We start from the raw sequence: 21,815 nt of genomic DNA, 5'->3' as shown, positions 1-21,815 counted from the left end.
CATTTGGGAGGCTAAGACAGGAGGATTGTGGTTTAACAGACAGCCTCAGCTACTTAGTGAGGTTCTTTGCAGGTCAGTGAGACCCTGTTTCAAAATAAAGAATAAAAAATAGGGCTGGAGGTGTTGCATGGAAGTAGAATGCCCCTAGGTTCCATACCCAGGACCATAAAAAACAGAACAGTTATTTGGCCTTTTTGCCTTTCGGTTTATAACTCACCTCTTTCTTTTGATTTTAGTTCTGCCATGAGTTTAAAATATGTGTAAAGAATAGAAATAAATACACCAATATCCTTCACACTTAAAGTTTCCTTAAATAATTTTTCTCAGTGACTTGTGTTACTTAATCGCAATTTCCCCATGAAAATGATGAAATTCCCTAGCCAAAATGTAGTGGATGACTTATTGATTCTGCTCAAACATGGAGTTTGCTACATTTAACTGTATGAGGCAGTGTGAAAAATTAATGAGACACAGCGATCTGGCACTGACAAAACATTTATTGGTTTTAGTAGACTATTGGTAATAGTCTAGTTTATGTAAAATAGCAACTGTGGTTATGGACGAGAACAATAACTTAGTGGTAAAGTTTATATATTCTAGGTTTCTCTGGACATTTCCTCTTCTCTTCCTACTCATGCTAGCATTTTCCCCTTCTCAGTGTTGTATCTTTTCTGTCTCCTCTCTGAAGTGAAGATGTTTGCAATTGAGATTAGAGTTATGTCAATTATTTCCCTCCCTAATCTGCAATAGACCCATTTATTGCTTTCTTTATATTCAGGTACTAAAATGCCTGTTAAACAGTAACCAAAATGTCTGATAAGGATCTCAATTTAAGTTGGAGTAACTTATTAAGCCATAAAACATTTCAGAATGTCATCTTTTATCTTAAGAACTCCTTGTCTTTTTTTAAAGGCTGACTCAGAGAAATGGTGGGTTTCATTGGGGGATAGATAGACAGCTGAACTTGGACATGCAGTGTGTAGCCTGGGTAGGAGGGCAGCTCGATGTGGTTGACAGGTTCAGCAGAGAAACTGAAGCACTATTTATGTCAATCTTAACCTCAACCCAGAAGGCTTCTAGAAGGTCTATGGATGACCTACAGAAGGCTTAAAAAACAAAAACAAAAACAAACAAACAAACAAAAAAACCAGAAAAAGAAACTGCTCATAAAATGTTACAAGTTTCTGTTCATTTTTTTCCTGAGAGTCCAAAATTGCCTCCAGATTCTAAGGTTGTGGATTGAAGATTTGGGGAGCCGGCATGGTGGCGCATGCTTGTAATCCCAGCGCTTGGGACGCTGAGACAGGAGGATCATACAGGTTCAAAGCCAGCCTCAGCTACTGAGTGAGGCTCTTGGCAACTCAGTGAGACCCTGTTTCCAAATAAAGTATGAAATAGGTCTGGAAGTATAGCCTGGAGATAGAAAGGCCCCTGGGTTCCACCCCCCAGTACCACATTAAAAAAAAAAAAAAAGATTTGGGGAAAGCCAATCTGGAGAAAGCATTAGAAAGGTTCTCTTAGGAACAGAGATCAGCAGGTGAAGTGGACATTTAATGAAAAGAGAAAGCATAACTTTGTTGCTATTTTAATTTCACCAAGAGTCTAATGAGAACTGAATTATTTTTAATGTAGCTTCTATTTCATTGTTTTTAGATGAGTATGCTTCCTTTGGGATAGGATGTGTTGCTGAGGTCCTTTACTAGCAGGTGCAAGGTTAAGCTCCTTGGGATACACAGCTGAATGTGATATTCTAGCAGCTTGGAGACTGTGGAAGCACTTACCCAAAAGTCTACAATTAGCATTTTGGTCAGTTAGCATTTTCTGACACTAGGATTTTACTTTTCAAAAGTAATTTAACATAAGGCATTTACTTGACTATTATTTTAAAATTTCTGTATTTTGAAAACCAAACATTAAAATAGAATACAAGAAAGAAGGACTTTTACTTTTAATTTAATTTAATTTAATTTTGTTTTTGGTGGTACTGGGGTTCCTGGAAGCCTTTCTACCTCCGGGCTACACTCCCAGACTTATTTTTTTACATTTTTATTTGGAAACAGGGTCTCCTAAGCCAGTGCGCACGGCTGGCTTCGAACCTGCGCAATCCTCCTGTCTCTGCCTCCCAAGCGCAGGGATTACAAGCGTGCGCCACCACGCCTGGCTACTTTTAATTTTAAAAGAGTCATTTTTGGTTGATTCAAACTTGTTCTATTACCACTACTATAAAAAGAGAATACAACTATGAAAGTAGCATGTGAAATCCTGTTTAGTAGAAGAGGAAAAACACAATCTTGTTTTACTTTTTTTACTTTTCCCACCCTCTACCCGAAACCCTCACTTTTAGATAACAAACAAAGAGCATTTAAATACAGAAGAGATTGACTACTGATTAACAAATTTGGAAATATTTCTTGCTTACCTGAACTGGCCAGCGTTCCTTTTGAAGATGTATTCTGAACGTTTCTGGTTAATAAGGGGTGTGGATTTATAGACGCAGAAGCACGCATACCTGACGTAAACCTCAGCTGCATAGAAACAAGAGCACGTCACCTGCAATCCCCGAAGAGGCTGGTCTCAAACACTCAATACTTCTTTCCAGTTATCATGCTTCTCACAGTAAAAAGCTCTTCTTTCTCTAAAGTAAGATTGAATAGCCCTATAAAATGAGGCCAGAGATTATCTTTGTGCTTCTTTTTCCTCTATGTTTTATTTTCCATGGTAATTTAATGTTTGGCTAGAGGTCAGCATCAAAAAAAAAGTAAATAAAATAAAATAAAAGGAAGAAAAAGAAAGAAAGAAAAGAACAAAGAGAAATGAATGGTTTTGTACATTACTGTTCTCAGTGAGAGTTCTGTGAGGCTTGCAAACTAGATATAAAGCAAATAGAAATTTCTAAGCGTTGCTCTGTTTACAGGAATATAACTAACAGCCAAAAAGATTAGGATTTTTGTTTGTTTTGAGAGAGAAGGAAATAAAAAATGCTATTTTAAATTCAATACTTGCAGCCAGGCATGGTGGTGCACAATTACAATCCTAGTACTTGGGAAGCTAGGACAGGAGGATTGCAGGTTCAAGGCTAGAGTCAGTAGTTTAGTGAGAGCCTCAGCAATTTAGCAAAACTCTGTCTCAGGATAAAAAAATAAAAGAGGGCTAGGGGTATATATCCCTTCTGTTCAATGCTTATTATCACAAAATTAATGTCTTCATAATTTGATCACTCCTTATAATCTTTTTTGCGCAAAACAGAAAAACAGGCAACTAGATAAGTTTATTTATATAATAGATATTAAGTGATTACTAGTAACTATATCAATTTGTTAAAATGCAGTTATAATGATCAAGGGTGGAGGTCAACAAATCTGATACACTTGTTTTTGCATAGTTCAGGAACTAAGAATGGTTTTTATATTATTTTTCGAATGGTTGAGGGAAAAAATAAAAAGAATATTCATATTTTATGATATATGAAAATCATATGAAATTCAAATTGCAGCACGTCTGTGTACTTGGCTCGCATATCATCTATGGCTTACTACATGCTATAACTCAAAGTTGAATATGTAGAATAGGAACTGTATGGTCTGCAAAGCCTAGAGTATTTACTAACTGATCCTCTACAGAAAAAGTTTGCTGACCCCTCAATCAGGGTATTGTTTCTAAATTAATCCCCTTTATTCTTTCTTTCTTCTTGAAAGGTTTGAGCCTCTGCCCCACAGGGGGCGGGGCCGGAAGCTAGGAGGCAGAGCTCCAGGATTCCCAGAGGAGACCACGCCCCTCGATTTAAGGGAGCCGCTGCTAACACACAGACAGAAGCGGGCACAGGCACACTAACAGGGAGACAGGAGCTCGGCTCCCGTGGGACCCCTTCCCCTTGGGAGTGGGGACCAATAAAGGCATGCATTGTTGCAGGGGATAGGTTGGGGGGAAAGGTACGTGGTGTGTAGTAACCCCCCCCAACCACCAGACACACAGAGACAAACAGAAAAACTGTGGATTCTTGTCCTAAGCTAAGAATAAGTATTCATCGCTTGGACAGCTGCTGCAGATTTAAAGAAGTTTATTAAAAAGATAGAAATATAGAGATAGTTACAGCCCTGTGCCAGAGCAAGGCACAGGGGGGCAATTCGAATGAAAATGCCAACAAACTCCAGTTTCCTGAATTTTTATCCTAAGTCCAGCAGGTCCCTTTGATTTTTGGAGATCATGTTACACCTTATCGCCAGCCCCGGCTCTGCTTCTGTTATCTCTCCAGCTGGGTTTATGGCCTGAAAGGGGGGAAACATCTCTATCTTCAAACACAGACCCAGATTTATGGCCGGAGGGGGAGGCATCTCTGTCTTCAAACACAGGCTTTTACATTTTGTCTTTTCCCCCACAATGTGTTAAATTGTTCTTAGGAATGCAAGGACATGTTGGCTAACCCTGGCTTTCTTAGTAAAGACGATATGTTTCAAGGTTGGACATCTTTCCCAGGACTGATACATTAATACTTTTTAAACTCTCTTCCCAATACCAGTACATGCATATCATTCATATCGGTCTCCTGCGTGTATCTGTGCGCTGATGGGACCCGCCGCGTCTTTCTTATTTTAATCATATTGCTCTGTCTTTATTTTGTCTAATTGCGCTGAGTATATTAACAACTGCAGTCCTAGAATATTAGAGTAGTGGTTTTCTTGCCCCTGATATTATATAGAGTAGGCTTCTTTTATATTATCTTTAGACATCATGCTGATTTGTCTTGCCATGTTGAGAAAGCAGTTATCATTTCTATACTGCATCTCTTCAAAACAAAAATAGATTTTGTTTATAAAGACTACCTTATGGATTTTGCCACTTGATAAAGTGAGTTTTATCATTTTTTTTAACCGAACCTTCCTTGTCATCCTGAAGGAATCTCATGTAGCCAAGTTGTATTATTATTTATTTTTATGCCAATCAGTGGGTGTTTGTTTTAATGTGCTTTCTTCTTTAAATGGGATTCTCAAAGGGAACTGTTCCTGGAACGTGCTATTCAAATGGGACTCCTCCTGCTGGAGGTTCAGAAACTGCATCTATAATTTTAATTATAAAACCAGTACTTAAACCGGGCGTGGTGGCGCATGCTTGCAATTCCAGCATTTGGAAGGCTGAGACAGTAGGATTGCATTTCATGGATAACCTTAGCTACTTAGGAGACCCTTTGCAATTCAGTGAGATCCTGTTTCAAAATAAAAAATAAAAAATAGGGTTGGGAGTGTAGTTTAGAGGTAGAATGCCCCTGGGTTCCATCCCCAGTACAAAAAAAACAAAACAAAAAAACAAAACAAAACAAACAAAAAAACACCAACCCCCCAAAAAAAACAGTACTTATATTCGAACAATAATCCCTAAATTTCCATGTTAGAGACAGAGCTGGGAAAGTTTTCAACTTGCTCTTGACTGGGAGTAATCTAGAAGAAAATCTCAAAATATTCTAACGTCCTCACTAATTTCTCACATAGCATTCATTTTGACAGATAATGAGATGGAATGAGATAGAGGAAGCCAAGTGTTTATGGAGTATGACCGTACTGAGTTGAGAAGCATATTTGTTTCTTTCCCACTAGCCACTAGTGTGACAATGGAATTTATCCTAAAAACTAATAAAAATTTGGGAGCAAAAGGAAGTAATCAAAGTCATTAGAATTATATAATTTAAAATAATATTTTGAGATACATATTTGTTGGCTCAAATTTGTTTTTATTGCATAATAGATCACAAACAGTTCTACTAAAGATGGCGTGGTGGCGCACACTTGTAATTCCAGTACTTAGGAGGCTGAGACAGGAGGATTGCAAGTTCTTGGCTGGACTCAGCTACTTAGTGAGGCCCTCTACGACTCAGGAAGACCTTGTTTCAAAATGAAGAATAAAAAATAGTGTTGGGAGTGTAGCTCGGAGGTAGAAGGCTTCTGGGTTCAATTTCTAGTACCAAAAAAAAAAAAAAAGGTTATTTTCAAAAGTAAAATTCTTTAAAATATAGGCACTTATATTGTAGTAAAATTTAAGAAATATTTTTGTATATATTTATGTTAACCATTTTCTTAACTGTATTCCTCTGATACCAGGTGGTCTTTTTGAACAGAACATTTTATTAGATGAAACATAAAATAAGCCATCTCTTCATAATTATTTTAAAATTTTCATTAAATTTCCATGCTATAAAATTGTATGATTATATGCCTTCTATCATTCCACTAGGGAACAGCATCAAAATATATCTAATAGTCGGGCGTGGTGGTGCACGCTTATAATCCCAGCATCGGGAGGCTGAGATCAGAGGTTCACAGTTCACGGACAGCCTCAGCTACTTAGGCCCTCTGAAATTTAGTGAGACCCTATTTCAAAATAAAGAATAAAAATAGGGCAGGGGGTATGGCTTGGAGGTAGAATACCCCTAGGTTCCACTCCCAGTACCTCAAAAAAATATGTATGTGTGTGTGTGTCTACACACACACACACACACATACACTTTATAAATCAAGGGTTTTTTTTTTTTTTTTTTTTTTTTTTTTTTGGCTGGGCCAGAAATCCCCATAACAAAAGAGGCCTGCGCAGAGTTAAGGGGCAGACTTACACCTAGGTCAAAGGATCACGTCATAGAGCAAGATGGGGACTATTATCTATAAAAGCTGTTTTGTCTTTTGAACTCCAGTGACTTCATTATGGGCTACCCCCTATACGATCCCGGGATAGTAGAGGGCTGTAAACTGTCTCCTATATTTCTGTCTTTGTAATAATAAACTCATTTAAGTTTTCAGCAAGAGTTCAGACTAGTGTTATATCTATCCTAGTTCTGAACAAGAACTGGCGTTTACAGAGAACAGTTTTGGAGCCTGAAAGGGTCCCCCAGAACAGTTCAGGACCCTTTTAGGGTAACAGTAACAACTCAGGTAACTGTAACAGCGCAGAGGTAGAGCACTTTTGAGTTTAGTCTCTAGTAACACACACACACACACACACACACACACACCACACACACACGCACACACACACACATACCATGTAAGACTAGAGAAGTACCCCAAGAAGGAAGATACAGTGTCTCCAGTAGATCTTTTACTTCACACAGCCAAATGCAATGCTTGATCAAGGATCTTAGATATAAACATTGTATACAGAAATCTATAGTAAAAATTAATATTTGCCAAGACTTTGCTGCCCACTCCATCTCGGCATCTACATGTGTGAGAATCCATGTAGTCATCGGCGATTAGCCCCGAGAGAGGGCATCGTCTCTGGCCAAAAAACTCCTCCACTCTTAGATATTCTTTCATAACTACTATCCTTTTGGTAATGATTCTTTTAACTCTCCAAATGAATTGCTCCGGTGGGAAAAAGATCAGGACTGCGAGTGAAAATTGAATCCATGTAAAATAATCCTTCCAGTAAACTTTCAGCCTTGCTCAAATGGTAATCAGATGAGCCTTGTTCAAATGGTAATTAGAAGCAACATTCCAGTAAAAATAGCTATGTCAAAACAAAGGACAGATGAAATAGATGTGTAAAGGTGAAAGAAAGAGAATATGGTGAGAATGAGAAAGTATTTTTGTATGAAGAAGAGCTTATCCTAAGTTGGCCCGAATGGGAAAGAGAGAATTAGGGTAATCAGAGAAGAAAAGAAAGTTGCAGAAGGTTAGTGATAGGAATATGGATTATTAAAAGAGGGAAAATGCTCAGCTGCTAGAGAAATATATCTGACAACTAAATCTAAAGACCTCATGTTATTTCTTGGTGTTTACCTGCTAAACTGTGTCATGAGTTTGTTTAAGTTTTCAGACAGCGGATAGTATTGCAGACAAAATCCAGCAGACATTCATCGAAATTCCTTAAATCATCATAAAGGAACATGGATTTACCTTACAATAACTATATGAAAGCTGGAATCTCGGACTTTGTCCCCCATTATATATAAAGGAGGACATTGGACTAAGCCCTAGGAATGAGAGCTCCGAAAGGGTTAAAGAGAACTCTTAAATAACAAACTGGACTCTTCAAGTGATTTTGGGTGTGACTTTTAGCCAAATAGAAGCCTCTGCAGCTGCAAGGCCAAAGGGGGCTGGGCTCCAGAGCACAAGGCCCACCTGAGATAATGGGACTGATCTCAATCACAAAGACCTGGGATATCCCAGGCCTTACTTTTGTCTTGTTCAGGGTTGGTAATTTGCATGTGTATCTCTCTTTTGTACCTTGGGTGTTTTGCACTTCTTTTTACTAGAAATTCACTGGGAGAGGGGAATATATAAAAAATCTTGTGTCCAAAATAAAGTGTTCAATTGCACAAGAAGCATTGATCCATGTCAGGTTCTTTCTCAAAAGCGCCGATCATAGGATTATTTTCCTAGGAAAGAACCGCTACAGATAAGAATCTGTAGTACGTCACTCTATCTTTCCCCACCTTTACTGAGACCCTCGACCGCGAGCAAACTTGCGCCCCATTGGACTAGCTGGCTTTCGACAAATATTCAAAGATGGATTTCTAAAAGTTAACTAAATTGCATATTATAATTCATATTTTCAGGTTCACTTCAGACCTGGTGGGATAAGAAATCTCTTCCTTTGTGCTTGGTAGGCTTTATTTAATATGTATTAGTGTGTAGGCGTACGAGTCCTCTCTCCCTCTGATTTTGTCTGTACTACCTTAGAACACTTGAATTTTTAGTTTGGCTAAGTAAACTTTATTTTTCTTTGTCATTTCCAAGAGGGTATGATTTTATCTCTAATATATTCAAAGGAAGGTTAGAAGATTGTGGCTCTGATTGCCATTTTGCATTGAAAGCTACCGTTTATCCCACTTTAAATGAAACCAAAACGAGTTGCCTGATTTGTTGTAGCTCACTATCGATAGAAAAATCTGGTCTCGAGTTTAAATATTTCGAATCCAAATTTTGTGTTCTTTCCACAGCGGCGTAGCTATTGACCATGGGTTGCGAGGAAATGTGAACAGAGGTTTCCACACCTGTAGGGGTGGGTCCTGCTGGGCCACAACAGGAGCCGACTCCCCAGTGCTGACTGGGAAAAAAACAAGAACATTAAAGAGAGTTTTCTTTTGACACACACCTCGCAGTATGGCTGCTAATTTTAAGCCCACATTATATGACACTTCCCCATCATCTCCGTCACTGCCTGAAGTTGCCATGACAGCTCAGTACTTCTAGGGGCTACATAGGAGCAGCGATCATCACTCAGCTGTATCCTGAACTCTTTAAATTGCTTTTTCTTGGCGGGGGCAGGGCCTGAGGAGGAGGGGCAGTGGCGCTGGGGCTGAGGGACCTCTGCGTTGTCGTGGCAGGTGCAGTTGCAACCTGTGGGGAGCTGGTCCCAGTCCTTTGCCACTGGAGGAAAGAGCCCAACTTCTTAGCGGTCACTGTGCACCAGGGTCTTCTGTATGTTCAGCAATGAAAGTTGCTGGTGGGATCTCCAAAGTAGAGCTTCCTTTCCATTCTGGGTCCTGATGATGGCAGCCCTGGTCACCTTGCTATCCTGAGGCACACAGGCAATGGGGCCGCCTGCCTGGACAATTGTGAGGGAACCCAGACCAAAGCCAAGATCACCTTGATCAAGAACTCCATAAAATCCTTTCCTGACCACACTCAGTGTAGAAGACTGGAAGTGTACCTCTTGAGAGACTTCAGGGGAGGTAGGCAGCTGTCAAAAAAACTTACGGACTTCTTAGTGAATTTGGCAAACAGGAAGATGACTTTCACTTACTGACATTAATTAAACAGCCATGAAGAAAACGAAAACAGCTTTCTAATAATTTATGACCTTGCAGTCAACACTAAAACTGCATAGATTTTTGGAGCCTCCTTTCAAGACTGTCAGCTCTAACAGGAAGGTCAGTATTTATGATGCAGAGGCCAAACAGGTCCTCACTCCTGGATGCCATTTCTACACGTGGATTTCTGATTGTAGCAAGATGGTGAAGTCAGTATTAGAAAACCTTTCCACTTTACCTTTGGCGGAGCCCCCTCATTTTGTTGAACATGCTAGACATACCTTGATGTTTTTAAAAACATATCCAACTCCAGTGAACACACTATTTCCTGAAAATAAAGGTTTCCTCTACAAAAAGAATAATAATAATAAAACAAAGAAAAGTGGATTTGGGGATTCTAGGAAGCTAAATATAGGAATTATCAAAGACAGTAACTTTGAGGCATGACAAAGACCAATGTTGGGTTTGGGAAGAATATAAAGTTAGAATCTACATCTGTTGAGTTTCAAGTCTTCTTCCTTACTGTCTTTCAGATGGTTTTCAAAATAAAATCTTATTTGGCAAAAGAGAGAAAAAATTATTTTTATTTTTTTTTAGACTGTCTCACTAAGTTTCACAGGCCGGTGGTCTTGCACTTTTGATCCTTCTGCCTTAGCCTCCCCAGTAGCTGGGATTCAAGGCCTGTGCCATTGCACCCAGTTGGCAGTCACTATAATTTGCAAATGTATAATTCAAGATGTTTCAAGTACTAATTTCATATTAATTTTAAATAAGTTTGACATAGTTTTGCTCAAGTGTTTCTTGGCCCAACAAATTATCCCAGTGAATGTCCATCAGCTGACAGAGTGGTATTACAACCTGGAGAACTCCACCCTTTGGGAAACTTGACCAGGGCTGAGCTGAAGATAATCTCTGATTTCTACATGAGATGTCACTACAATCAAAGGAAAGCAGAGCAAACAAATGGGCACTGATGTGGGATTTGGACATTAAGGTGAAAGATACATGCTCAAGTTGTGGTACAAAGAACCTGAATAAGAACCCGTGACATCATGATTTGCATACTGACCACATTGCCATAGCAGAAAAAAAAAATCTTAATATATGTAAGGTAACTACATCTATTTTCTTGAAACATTGACTAGGAACAACTCCTAACCACTTTGCATATCTTGCTATTTTTCCCCTTAATAGAAGAAACAACTGATAGAGTCTCCAAAGATTTTTGAAGCAGAACAAGCCTAATAGATTATAAATGGGCCACTGAGAGTCTAGGTCTAATAATGAATTTAAAGCTTAAACCTTAAACTATTTAAGGCACTGGAACTTGAACCCAGAACCTTACACATGCTAGACAAATCTCTACCACTGAATTATACCCTCAGCACTTGAAAATATTATTTAATTATTTAACTTACCAAGTGTTTCAAAAGTTTCTTTGCAAGGTAAAGACATGAAGAACAAGATTTAGTAACTTTAAATACATTTTTCCCCTCAAGTCACTTAATATTTTTGTATTAAGTATAGTTCTGAGGTACATCCATATTTGTTTATTTAAGAATATCTACAAACAATTGACAGGAAAGGGCCCAGTGTAATGTTTCCTTTTATTGTTTGGCAACATGGTGAAATGAAAGGTCCATCCTCCCAAGGGATGTTGTATTAAATTTATCTTTCCACATGTATGAATTTGCACACATTATTGAAATAAATTCAAAAATAGTTAACAATTGAAATAGCCTAAGTACCAATGGATCATATCTAGTGGCTAGGTCTTCCAGGGAAAAAGAAGGAGTTCCCTGTGTGTATGTGTGTGAGGGGTTTTTAATAGTGAGCCTTGCTGAAGCCCCTGTTTATTATTAGTTAATGAAGGAATGGTTCCCATATATTAACAAGTGGCATGACTATAATAGTATCGACTTGTTGAACATCAGGTGTGTGTGTGTGTGTGTGTGTGTGTGTGTGTGTGTGTGTGTGTGTAAAAACATGACTTAGCAAGAATCCAGAAGATCTCCAGTTTCGACTTTAAGTATGTGTCAAAGTTGATTCATTATACCCTTTTAATAATGGTCTCTCCTGATAATTTTTGCATATGCTTTAGTGAAGAGAAGATGGGAGGGGGGGCGCTGAAAGATGTAGAGGTAATTGTTGCTCTATACATTTCTACAGTATCTTCTTTCTTCAAGTTGTGGTAGAGGCCTGGTTTCATCTTCTCCCATGATTCTAATTGGTACCAAGAGGCTAATATCTCTCCAAAGATTCAGACATGCAGGTTAGTAAGTGACATAACTAGGTTACCTTGGTGATCCCAGGAGTATAGTGGCATTGGGAATAGAAGTAGGGTTCTTAGTACTGGTGATAAATACAGTTTATTTTAAAGTATCATGAACACTGACTTTTTCTATCACCCCAACTGATAACTAATATACCAGCTTATAATACAAGCAAATAATTCCATGTAGATTGTTTGGAGGGGAAAGATGAGATTGTAGTTTCCCAGAGACCAGGCAGTTTTCATGTCAATGTCTTTTTCTATAATATGCAAGGTTTAGATTATGAGTATAACATAGGTCTCTAGCTCATAATTACTACTTGATAAACTTATTTTCTCTTGTTATTACTGAAAAGAAACACGCTTATTACCACAATGGTTGTGGTAATGTTTTAGTTTGATATAATTACTGAAGCTGTTTTTCTGGATACCTGTATCATTTTGCTGAGTCAAAACCAAATATAGAACTAAATTACATGGATTACATTTAACCTCTGCATTCTTTAGAATGACTGATTTTCTGATAAAAGTATGGATGGGTTATGCAATTCAAAACATAAAACTATTCTTTAGCACTTTGAGAATTAGCTTCTATTATGATTAGGCACCTTGTCTCACCAGCATGAGGTTTTTATTTGATGTCACAATGGGCTATGCCTTTTCACCGTTTTGAGGAGTTACTATCTTCTAATTCCATAATTTCTCATTGCTTACCTACCCATTTTCATTTAGCTTGTTTCTCCATATTTCATTGATACATGTATGGTTTTTGTTCTAATGTCTTGAAAATTCCAATATTTTATTTTATTTTTTGTGATGATGTTGAACCCAGAGGCACTCTACTATGAGCACTTCTTTTTCTTTATTTTCTTTCTTTCTTTCTTTCTTTCTTTCTTTCTTTCTTTCTTTCTTTCTTTCTTTCTTTCTTTCTTTATGTAGTCATACATCACTTTGGAATACAAGACTTGAGAGGATATACAAGCAAATATCATCCAATAGGCCCTCATCCAATCCCCATCCCATTCCCACCCCCCCCCCATCGATCCCATGCTTAATTGGTAATTATCTTTGATATATTTTTTTGCACCTCATGAGTTTAATTAATTAATTAATTAATTAATTTTTTGTGTGGTACTGGGGTTCCTGGAAGCCCTTCTACCTCCGGGCTACACTCCCAGACCTATTTTTACAGTTTTATTTGGAAACAGGGTCTCGTAAGCCCGCACGTGGCTGGCTTTGAAACTGCGCCATCCCCCTGTCTCTGCCTCCCAAACGCGGGGATTACAAGCATGCCCCACCACACCCAGCACCTCATGAGTTTTAAAGAGATTCCATCCTCCCCCATCCCCTCCCCTCTGATTGGTCACCTTAATTGCTTCTCAATAGGGCTTTTTCTACTACTGAACCTTCTCCTGTTACCCCTTTCCTCCTAGTTATTGCTAATTAAGGGAAGCATCTGGATTTTATTTTCTGTGCTATTTCTATGTGCATGCCACATTGCAAGTTCTGATCCCACTCTTGACGGCCCCAGTAGTGGCCTGGCCACCCAGAGGACTCTGATCCCAACCTCGATGGCTCCAGTACCGGCTTTGCCTCATGGGAGGCCCTGATCCTGGCCTCGCTGGCCCCCGCACAGAACTAACCTCTTGGCTGGCTCTGCTCCTGGCCTCATAGGCCCCAGCACTGGCCTAGCCTCATGACAGGCTCCAATCCCAGCCTCACTGACCCTGGCACCGGCCTAACCGCTCGGCAGGCTCCTATCCTGGTCTCGCATGTCCCAGCTCCATCCTTGCCTCACGGCATTTTCCGATTCCAGCCTCGCTGGGCCTGGCACTGGCCTTATCCCTTAGCAGAGTCCGATCCCAGCCTCTGAGGTCCCAGCACCGGTCTTGCCTCACAGCAGGCTTCAATCCCGACCTTGCTTGCCCCAGCACCAGTCTAACCCCTCGGCTGGCGCCGAACCCTGCCTCGGAAGCCTCAGTAGTGGCCTTGCCTCATGGCAGGCTCCGAACCCGGCCTGGTTGGCCCCAGCACTGACCTCACCCCTCAGCAGGCTCCAATCCCGGCCTTGGAGGCCCCAGCCCCGGCCATATCTCAAGGCAGGCTCTAATCCCGGCCTTGCTGGCCCTGGCTCCAGTCTAACCCCTCGGCAGGCTTCTATCCAGGCCTCAGAGGCCCCAGAACCAGCCTTGCCTCACAGCAGGCTCCGATCCCAGCCTCGATGACCACGGCATTGGCCTAATCACTCAACAGACTCCGATCCTGGCCTCGGAGGCCCCAGCACCAGCCTTGTCTCATGGCAGCTTTTGATCCCGGCCTAGCTGGCCCCGGCACCGACCTAAACCCTTGACAGGCTCCTAAACTGGCCTCAGAGGCCCCAGCACAGGCCTTGCCTCATGGCAGGCTCCAATCCCGGTCTCAGAGGCCCCATCACCTGCCTTGCCTCATGGCAGGCTCCGATCTGAGCCCCCCTTTTACCCAGCAGGTTGTCCCACATTCCTGAGGTGCGTGGTGGTAGTATTCTGCCTCTGAGGTAATTTCTTCAAAAGTTCCAGGTGTATTACGTCAGATCTCTGCCTCCCCTGAGTACTTGCCACTGCCAATGTGACTTCCTCCACCATTTCAAATCTTTCCCAAGCTCTTTTCCCATACACACAATGTCCAGTGTTCCTAAGCATGCATGACAGCATTAGACATTTGGAGTAATTTCTTCAGAGGATCAGGGTGGTTGGATCAGATGTCTGCCTCTCCCAAAGACAAGTCTCCACCACCATCTCGGCCACTGCTGCCGCCACCGCCTTCCTCCTAGGTCTCCGCTAGACTCTCTCCTTACAGGTGATGTCCCGGATTCTTAACAATGTAGAGAAGCCGCAGTCCTCCTTCGCGTGGAATTTTTCCAAAAGTTCCAGTTCAGATGTATATGTTTTGTCTGCATCTCCAATATTCTAGCTGCTGCCTCACCCATCATAACCCCTCTCGAATATTTTTCTTTTTTCTTTTCCCTTTAAAAAAAATTTTTTTTTAAAAAGGGAAGAGAGTATGTGTGGTTTGGGAAGGATGTGGGTTCAGGCACTTGGTAATGATGAAATATTTTTCCCATTCCGGGTGTGTGGGGTGGGGGTCACCTAAGGGTGCCCCGCCCACGGCCACCCACGCGCCCAGGTTTGGGGCCTGGAGGTCCGGACCTCAGGGTCCTTCTGGGTGGGGAGGGGGTCGCCTAAGGGTGCCCTGCCAGCACCTGCCCATCCGCCCAGGGTCGGGGCCAGGCGGCCTGGACCTCAGGGTCCTTCAGGGTGGGGAGGGAGTCACCTAAGGGTGTCCCGCCAGCACCTGCCCATCTGCCCAGGGTCCGGGCCAGGTGGTCTGGACCTCAGGCCTTTTTCTTTATTTTGAAAGAGGGTTTCACTAAGTTGCTGAGGTTTGCCCTAAACCTGTGACTCTACTATTTCAGCCTCCCAAATACTGGGATTACAGATAAGTGCCATTGTGCCTGGCTGACAATTCCAGTTCTTAAGGTTGAACACATTGCATATCTGTGGATTTCACAGGACTGATAGGTTGTACTCTTGTCACAATGAGAAATACCTTGATGCTATGGTATGTGTGTTACCAACAAACTATTTCAGAGGTCAGAATTTAACGTCTCACAGACCAAATTAAGGTACTCTCATTATTTGGGGTGTTGAATCAAAACAGTGAGAATTAAAGGAAAAGACATGAAAAAGATGAGCATAACTTGGAGGAAATGCAACTGGGAAGAAGGACACAATACCTAAATCCTGTGCTGCCTAGTATCTCTCTGCCCCATCCCTTTTGACAGCATCTCTCCCATGATAATGGTATGCTTGGTTCTCAAGCTGAAAGTGGGGAAGGGGTCTCAGCAGAAGGAAGATGCCCAAAGCCAATTATATGTGAGACACAGGGCAACATGTCTACCAGCTGTAGCCCAATAAAAATTGTTTTTATCCTCATGGGTTGGAAAACATGAGCCTGTGTGAGTGTCACCAAAGAGCAACTGATTCAAAGATGACGTTACTGGAGGTGGCATGATTTGAATCAAGAAAAGCATGTACTTTTATATCTTTGCTGAAATTAATGTGAATGTAGTAAAATATGTTCCATTTAAAATTTAAAAAGTTAATTTTCAATGACTTTTGAGGAAATATATAACCATGTAATCACCAGTACAATAAAGATAAAAAACATTTTCACCAGTTGCTAATATTCCCTTATGCCAATGTACACCCAATTTCCCATCTCCACTACTCTACTTTCTGTACCTCTAGACTAAGCTTACCATTTCTAAATAAAACTATATAGAATTCAGTCTTTTGTATTTAACTTCTTTTACTAAACACAATATTTTTGCAATTCATTTATAGTAGTGTATGTATTATAGTTCCCTCTTCACTCTTTGTTATTGCAGAGTACTATTTTATTACATAGGCATATCTCAATTTGTTTACCCACTCACAGATTGTTGAACATTTCAGTTGTTGCTAGCCTTGGATTATTATGAATAAAGCTTATATATATAATATACAAATTCTAGGCCTTATAGAGATATGTTTAATTTGTATTTGGTAAATACCTGCAAATTGCAGTCATATGGTAAGTGTGTGTTTAATAAGAATATACTAGAATGTTTATATTAATTTGAATTGCGACTGGTTGTTCCATATAGACATCAGCACTTAGTATTGTCAGTCTTTTTAATTTTAGGTATTTTATGGATATGTAGAGGTATCTCATTATAGTATTTATTTATTTATTTATTTATTTATTTATTTATTTATTTATTTTACAGTACCAGAATTGAACCCGGGGGCATTCTACATCTGAGCTACATCCCCAACCCTATTTTTTATTATTTATTTTGAAACAAGGTCTTTCTAAGTTGTAGAGGGCCTCGCTAAGTAGCTGAAGTTGGCCACAAACCTGAATCCTCCTGCCTCATCCTGAGACTACAAGTGTGAGCTACCATGCCTGGCTCTCATTATAGTTTTACTTTGCATTTCTCTAATGACTAGTGATGAGTATGTTTTTATTTACTTATTAGCCATTCATACGCAATGGTGAACTTTCTAATGTATTTTCCCTATGTTTTAAAAATTAGATTGTTTTGCCCCCCACCTGGAAGGCCCCGGAGGTCAGGGCCGCAAGGCCCAAACTCCGGGTGGGTGGGCAGGTGTAGGCGGGGCACCCTTAGGAGACCCCCTTCCACCAGGGAAGAAAAAAAAATTTTCATTGCTACCCAGTGCCTGATCCCACATCCTCCCCAAACCACACATATCTTCTTCTCTTATTAAAAAACAAAAAAGGGAAATGAATAAAGAAAAATATTCAAGAGGGGTTAATATAGCCCCGGCGGCAGCTAGAATATTGGAGATGCAGACAAAACATTCATCTGAACTGGAACTTTTGGAAAAATTCCCCGTGAAGGAAGACTGCTGCTTCACTACATCGTTAAGAATCCTGGAATCACCTATAAGGAAAGAGTCTAGCGGAGACCTAGGAGGAAGGTGGTGGCGGCAGCAGTGGCTGAGATGGCAGTGGAGACTTGGATTTGGGAGTGGCAGACATCTGATGCAACCCACCCTGATCCTCTGAAGAAATTACCCCAAACGTCGAATGCTACTGTCGCACATGCTTAGGAACACTGGACATTATGCGGTATGGGAAAAGAGCTTGGGAAAAATTTGAAATGGTGGAGGCAGTCGCATTGGCAGCAGCAAGTACTCAGGGGAGGCAGAGATCTGACGTAATACACCTGGAACTTTTGAAGAAATTACCTCAGAGGCAGAATACTTCCACCACGCACCCTTGGGAATGTGGGACAACCTGCTGGGTGAAGAGGGTGCTCAGATTAGAGCCTGCCGAGGGGTTAGGCCGGTCCCTGGGTCAGCGAGGCTGGGATCGGAGCCTGCTGTGAGGCAAGGCTGGTGCTGGGGCCTCCGAGGCTGGGATCGGAGTCTGCCGAGTGTATGGGCTGGTGCCGGGGCCAGCAAGGCTGGGATCAGAGCCTGCCGTGAGAAAAGGCCGGTGCTGGGCCCTCCGAGGCCAGGACTGGAGGCTGCCAAGTGGTTAGGCCAGTGCCAGGGCCAATGAGGCCAGGATCGTAGCCTGCCATGAGGCAAGGCCGGTGCTGGGGCCTCTGAGGCTAGAATTGGACCCTGCCAAGGGGTTAGGCCATTGCTGGGGTCAGTGAGACTGGGATCGGAGCCAGCTGTGAGGCAAAGCTGGTGTTGGGATCTCCGAGGTCGGCATCGGAGCCAGCTGATGCGTTAGGCCAGGACCAGAGCCATTGAGGCTGGGATCGGAGGCTGCCGAGGGATTAGGACAGTGCCGGGGCCATTGAGGCCTGGATCAGAGCCTGCTGTGAGGCAAGGCAGGTGCTGCGGCCTTTGAGGCCTGGATAGGAGCCTGCTGAGGGGTTAGGCTGGTGCCGGGGCCAGCAAGGCTGGTATCGGAGCCTGCCTTGAGGTATGGCCGGTGCCGGGGCCTCCGAGGCCGGGATCAGAGCCTGCCATGAGACAAGGCTGCTACTGAGGCTCCCAAGGCAGGGATCAGTGCCAGCCAAGGGGTTAGGCCAGTGTCGGGGCCAGTAAGGTCAGGATCGGAGCCTGCTGTGAGGCAAGACCAGTGCTGAGACCTACGAGTCTGGGATCGGACTCTGCTGAGGGGTAAGGCCAGTGCTGGGGCCAGTGAGGCCGGGATCAGAAACTGCTGTGAGGCAAGGAAGGCGCTGGGACTTGCGAGTCCAGGATAGGAGCCTGCTGAGGGGGTAGGCCAGTGCCAGGGTCAGCGAGGCCAGGATCGGAGCCTGTCATAAGGCTAAGCCAGTGCTGGGGCCTCTGAGGCTGGGAGAGGAGCCAGCCGAGGGGTTAGTTCGGTGTGGAGACCAGCGAGGCCAGGATCAGGGCCTCCCATGAGGCAAAGCCGGTGCTGGAGCCAGTGAGGTTGGGATCAGAGTCCTCCGGGTGGCCAGGCCTCTACTGGGGCTGTCAAGAGTGGGATCAGAACTTGCAATGTGGCATGCACAGAGAAATAGCCCAGAAAATAAAATCTAGATGCTTCCCCTAATTAGCAAGAACTAGGAGGAAAGGGGTAACAGGAGGAGGTTGAGTAGTAGAAAGGGCCCTATTGAAAAGAAATTAAGGTGACCAACCAGAGGGGAGGGGATTGGGGAGGATGGTATCTCTTTAAAACAATTATATTGTGGGTAAACAATTATATCAAAGATAATCACCAATTAAGCATGGGATTGAGGGAGGGGGAGGGAATGGGATGGGGATTGGATGAGGGCTTATTGGATGATATATGCTTGTATATCCTCTCAAGTATTATATTCCAAAGTGATGTATAATTACAAAAAAAATAAATAATTGCCACAAAAAATAAAAACAAGATTCCCTAAAAATAAAATAAAATAATAAAAAATAAAAGATAAATAAAAATTAGATTTTTTTTTTTTTTTTTTGGTGGTACTGGGGTTCCTGGAAGCCCTTCTACCTCCGGGCTACACTCCCAGACCTATTTTATATTTTTGAAACAGGGTCTCTTACACCAGCGCGGCTGGCTTCGAACCTAGGCGATCCTCCTGTCTCCGCCTCCCAAGTGCGGGGATTACAAGCGTGCGCCACCACGCCCAGCCTAGATTGTTTTGTTTTTAATTCTAAGTTAAGAGGAATTTTATGTTCTGGAGATAGACTTTCTGTCAGAGATAATTTAATCTTCCAGTAATCTACTGCCCTTTCATTTTCTTGACTATGTCTTACTACGACCAGATATTTTAATTTTTATGAAGTCTAATATATTATAGTTCTGAATTTTTGATTTTTGTGTTCTAAGAAATATCTGCCCACTTACATATAAGATTTCTCCTTATATTTCTTCTAGAAATTGTGTAGTTCATCTTTTATATTAGGGGCCATAATCTACTTTTACTAACTTTTAAGTGGTTTTTGAGTGAATAGTTGATGTTTATTTTTTAAACACTATTATGTTATTATCATTATTTTAGAACTAGTTGTTAGAAAGACTAAACATTCTTCATTGAATTACCGTAGCACATTTATCACAAATTTATTGCCCACTTCTGTGCGTGTCTGTCTGTGAGCATAGCTACTCTATTGATCTATATGTTTATCTTTATGTCAGTGCCATCCTCTCCTAATTTAGTTATATAGGGAGTCTTGAAATCAGGCACTGTAAGCCAGTGGCTCACGTTTGTGATCCCAGTACCTGGAAGACTGAGACAGGAGAATCCAGTTTGCAGCCAGCCTCAGCTACTTAGTGAGGCCTTCCACAACTTAGTGAGACCCTGTTTCAAAATTAAGAATAAAAAATTGGCCTGAAGGCATAACTCAGAGGTAGAATGCCCCTGGGTTCCATCCCCAGCACCACAAAAATGAAAAAAGAAAAAAAGTAACCAGGCAGTGTAAGCTATCTTTCTTTTTGAAGTTGTTTTGGCTCTTCTAGATCATTTGCCTTTCCATAGTAATCTTTCAGACCCATCTTATCAACTTGTATACGTGTGTGGGTGCGCACACACACACACACACACACACACACACACACACACGAGTATGGATTTTGATTGAGAATGTATTGAATATAGGCCTGAGGCCAAGGCACAGAGCAGTTCAGTACCTCTTTAGATCTGGACCTTAATACCTTTTAGTAAGGAAAATGTACATTGTCTGGAGTATCTACTTTGTAAATCTTTACAAACCAGTGGTAGCTGATTAGTTGAAGGGAGATTTGGATAAATGTTATAGTTTGCCCTCTTCTAGTTAGTATGAATCAGAGCCACATATTTGAGCAGCAAAGTCCCTCACAGAGATTAGAACTCAGTCAACAGAAGCAGCTGCTGCTCTTTCTGCCATGAGCTGTAAGTTGTAACTGGTGGGTATAGTCAGTGCAATTGGACTGTTGGAAATAGTAATCCGGAACCTGTAGGTTAAAGTTTCACATGGAAAAACAAGTCTGTTATCAGAGAACTTCTTGACCTCTGCCTCTTGTTAGTGCAAATATGCTGCTAGTTAATTATTTTGGAGACAAAAAGACTTACCTCTAAAGAGGCAGCACTTCAATATTAACTTTTCGGATTTGGATCGATGGTGGACTGATTGGTGAGTGGTACAGGATTTGATCACCTAGACTGTTCTGTTTCTGCCTCAGCTTCAGTTTCCCTTATTCAACTGCAGCTGATGTACACCTGCCAGCATCCAAGACAAAGAGGCCATCAAAGGAGGAAGCAATCCCTCGTTCCCTCACTCCTCTACCTGCTATCAAGTTAGCTCTGATTTATTTCTTGGTTGTTCTCTAAATTCTGAAATTGTTGAACATGTCCAAAAGAAGATAAATGGCCAGGTTATGGTGATTTGATTATGTGACATACAGGAATCCTTTTCTGCTCAGGATTCTTCAGGGGCTACCCAAGAAGGCTTGTTTATGGTTGTCATTTTAGAGACTCAGAATTTAGCTCAGCCACTGTTGCATAATGAAGCTTATCAATGAACAGATCAAGATTGAGAGCCAGGTATGTTTACATCCTTCAAATTGAGGTGGAAGAAAAACTTGACCTATTGTAAACCTAAGGGGAATAACTAAACAAAACACTGTGGGAAAAAGCAAAGAAAGAGAACTTAGGTTGAGAAATGGTATTTGCACAGTTCAAGAACTAGTTAGCATATTTTCACACTAACTGAACCCAAGGAAAAACAACTAATATATCAGGGGGAAAGCTCAGCTAAGCTAATGCATAGAAAAGAGGCCTATTGCCATGAAGACTTTGTAGCT

The sequence above is a fragment of the Muscardinus avellanarius genome (genome assembly GCF_963383645.1).
Source record: "Muscardinus avellanarius genome assembly, chromosome: 9".
Lineage (NCBI taxonomy): Eukaryota > Metazoa > Chordata > Mammalia > Rodentia > Gliridae > Muscardinus > Muscardinus avellanarius.
The sequence above is the reverse complement of the archived record's forward strand: the minus strand, read 5'-3'. Positions refer to the sequence as shown.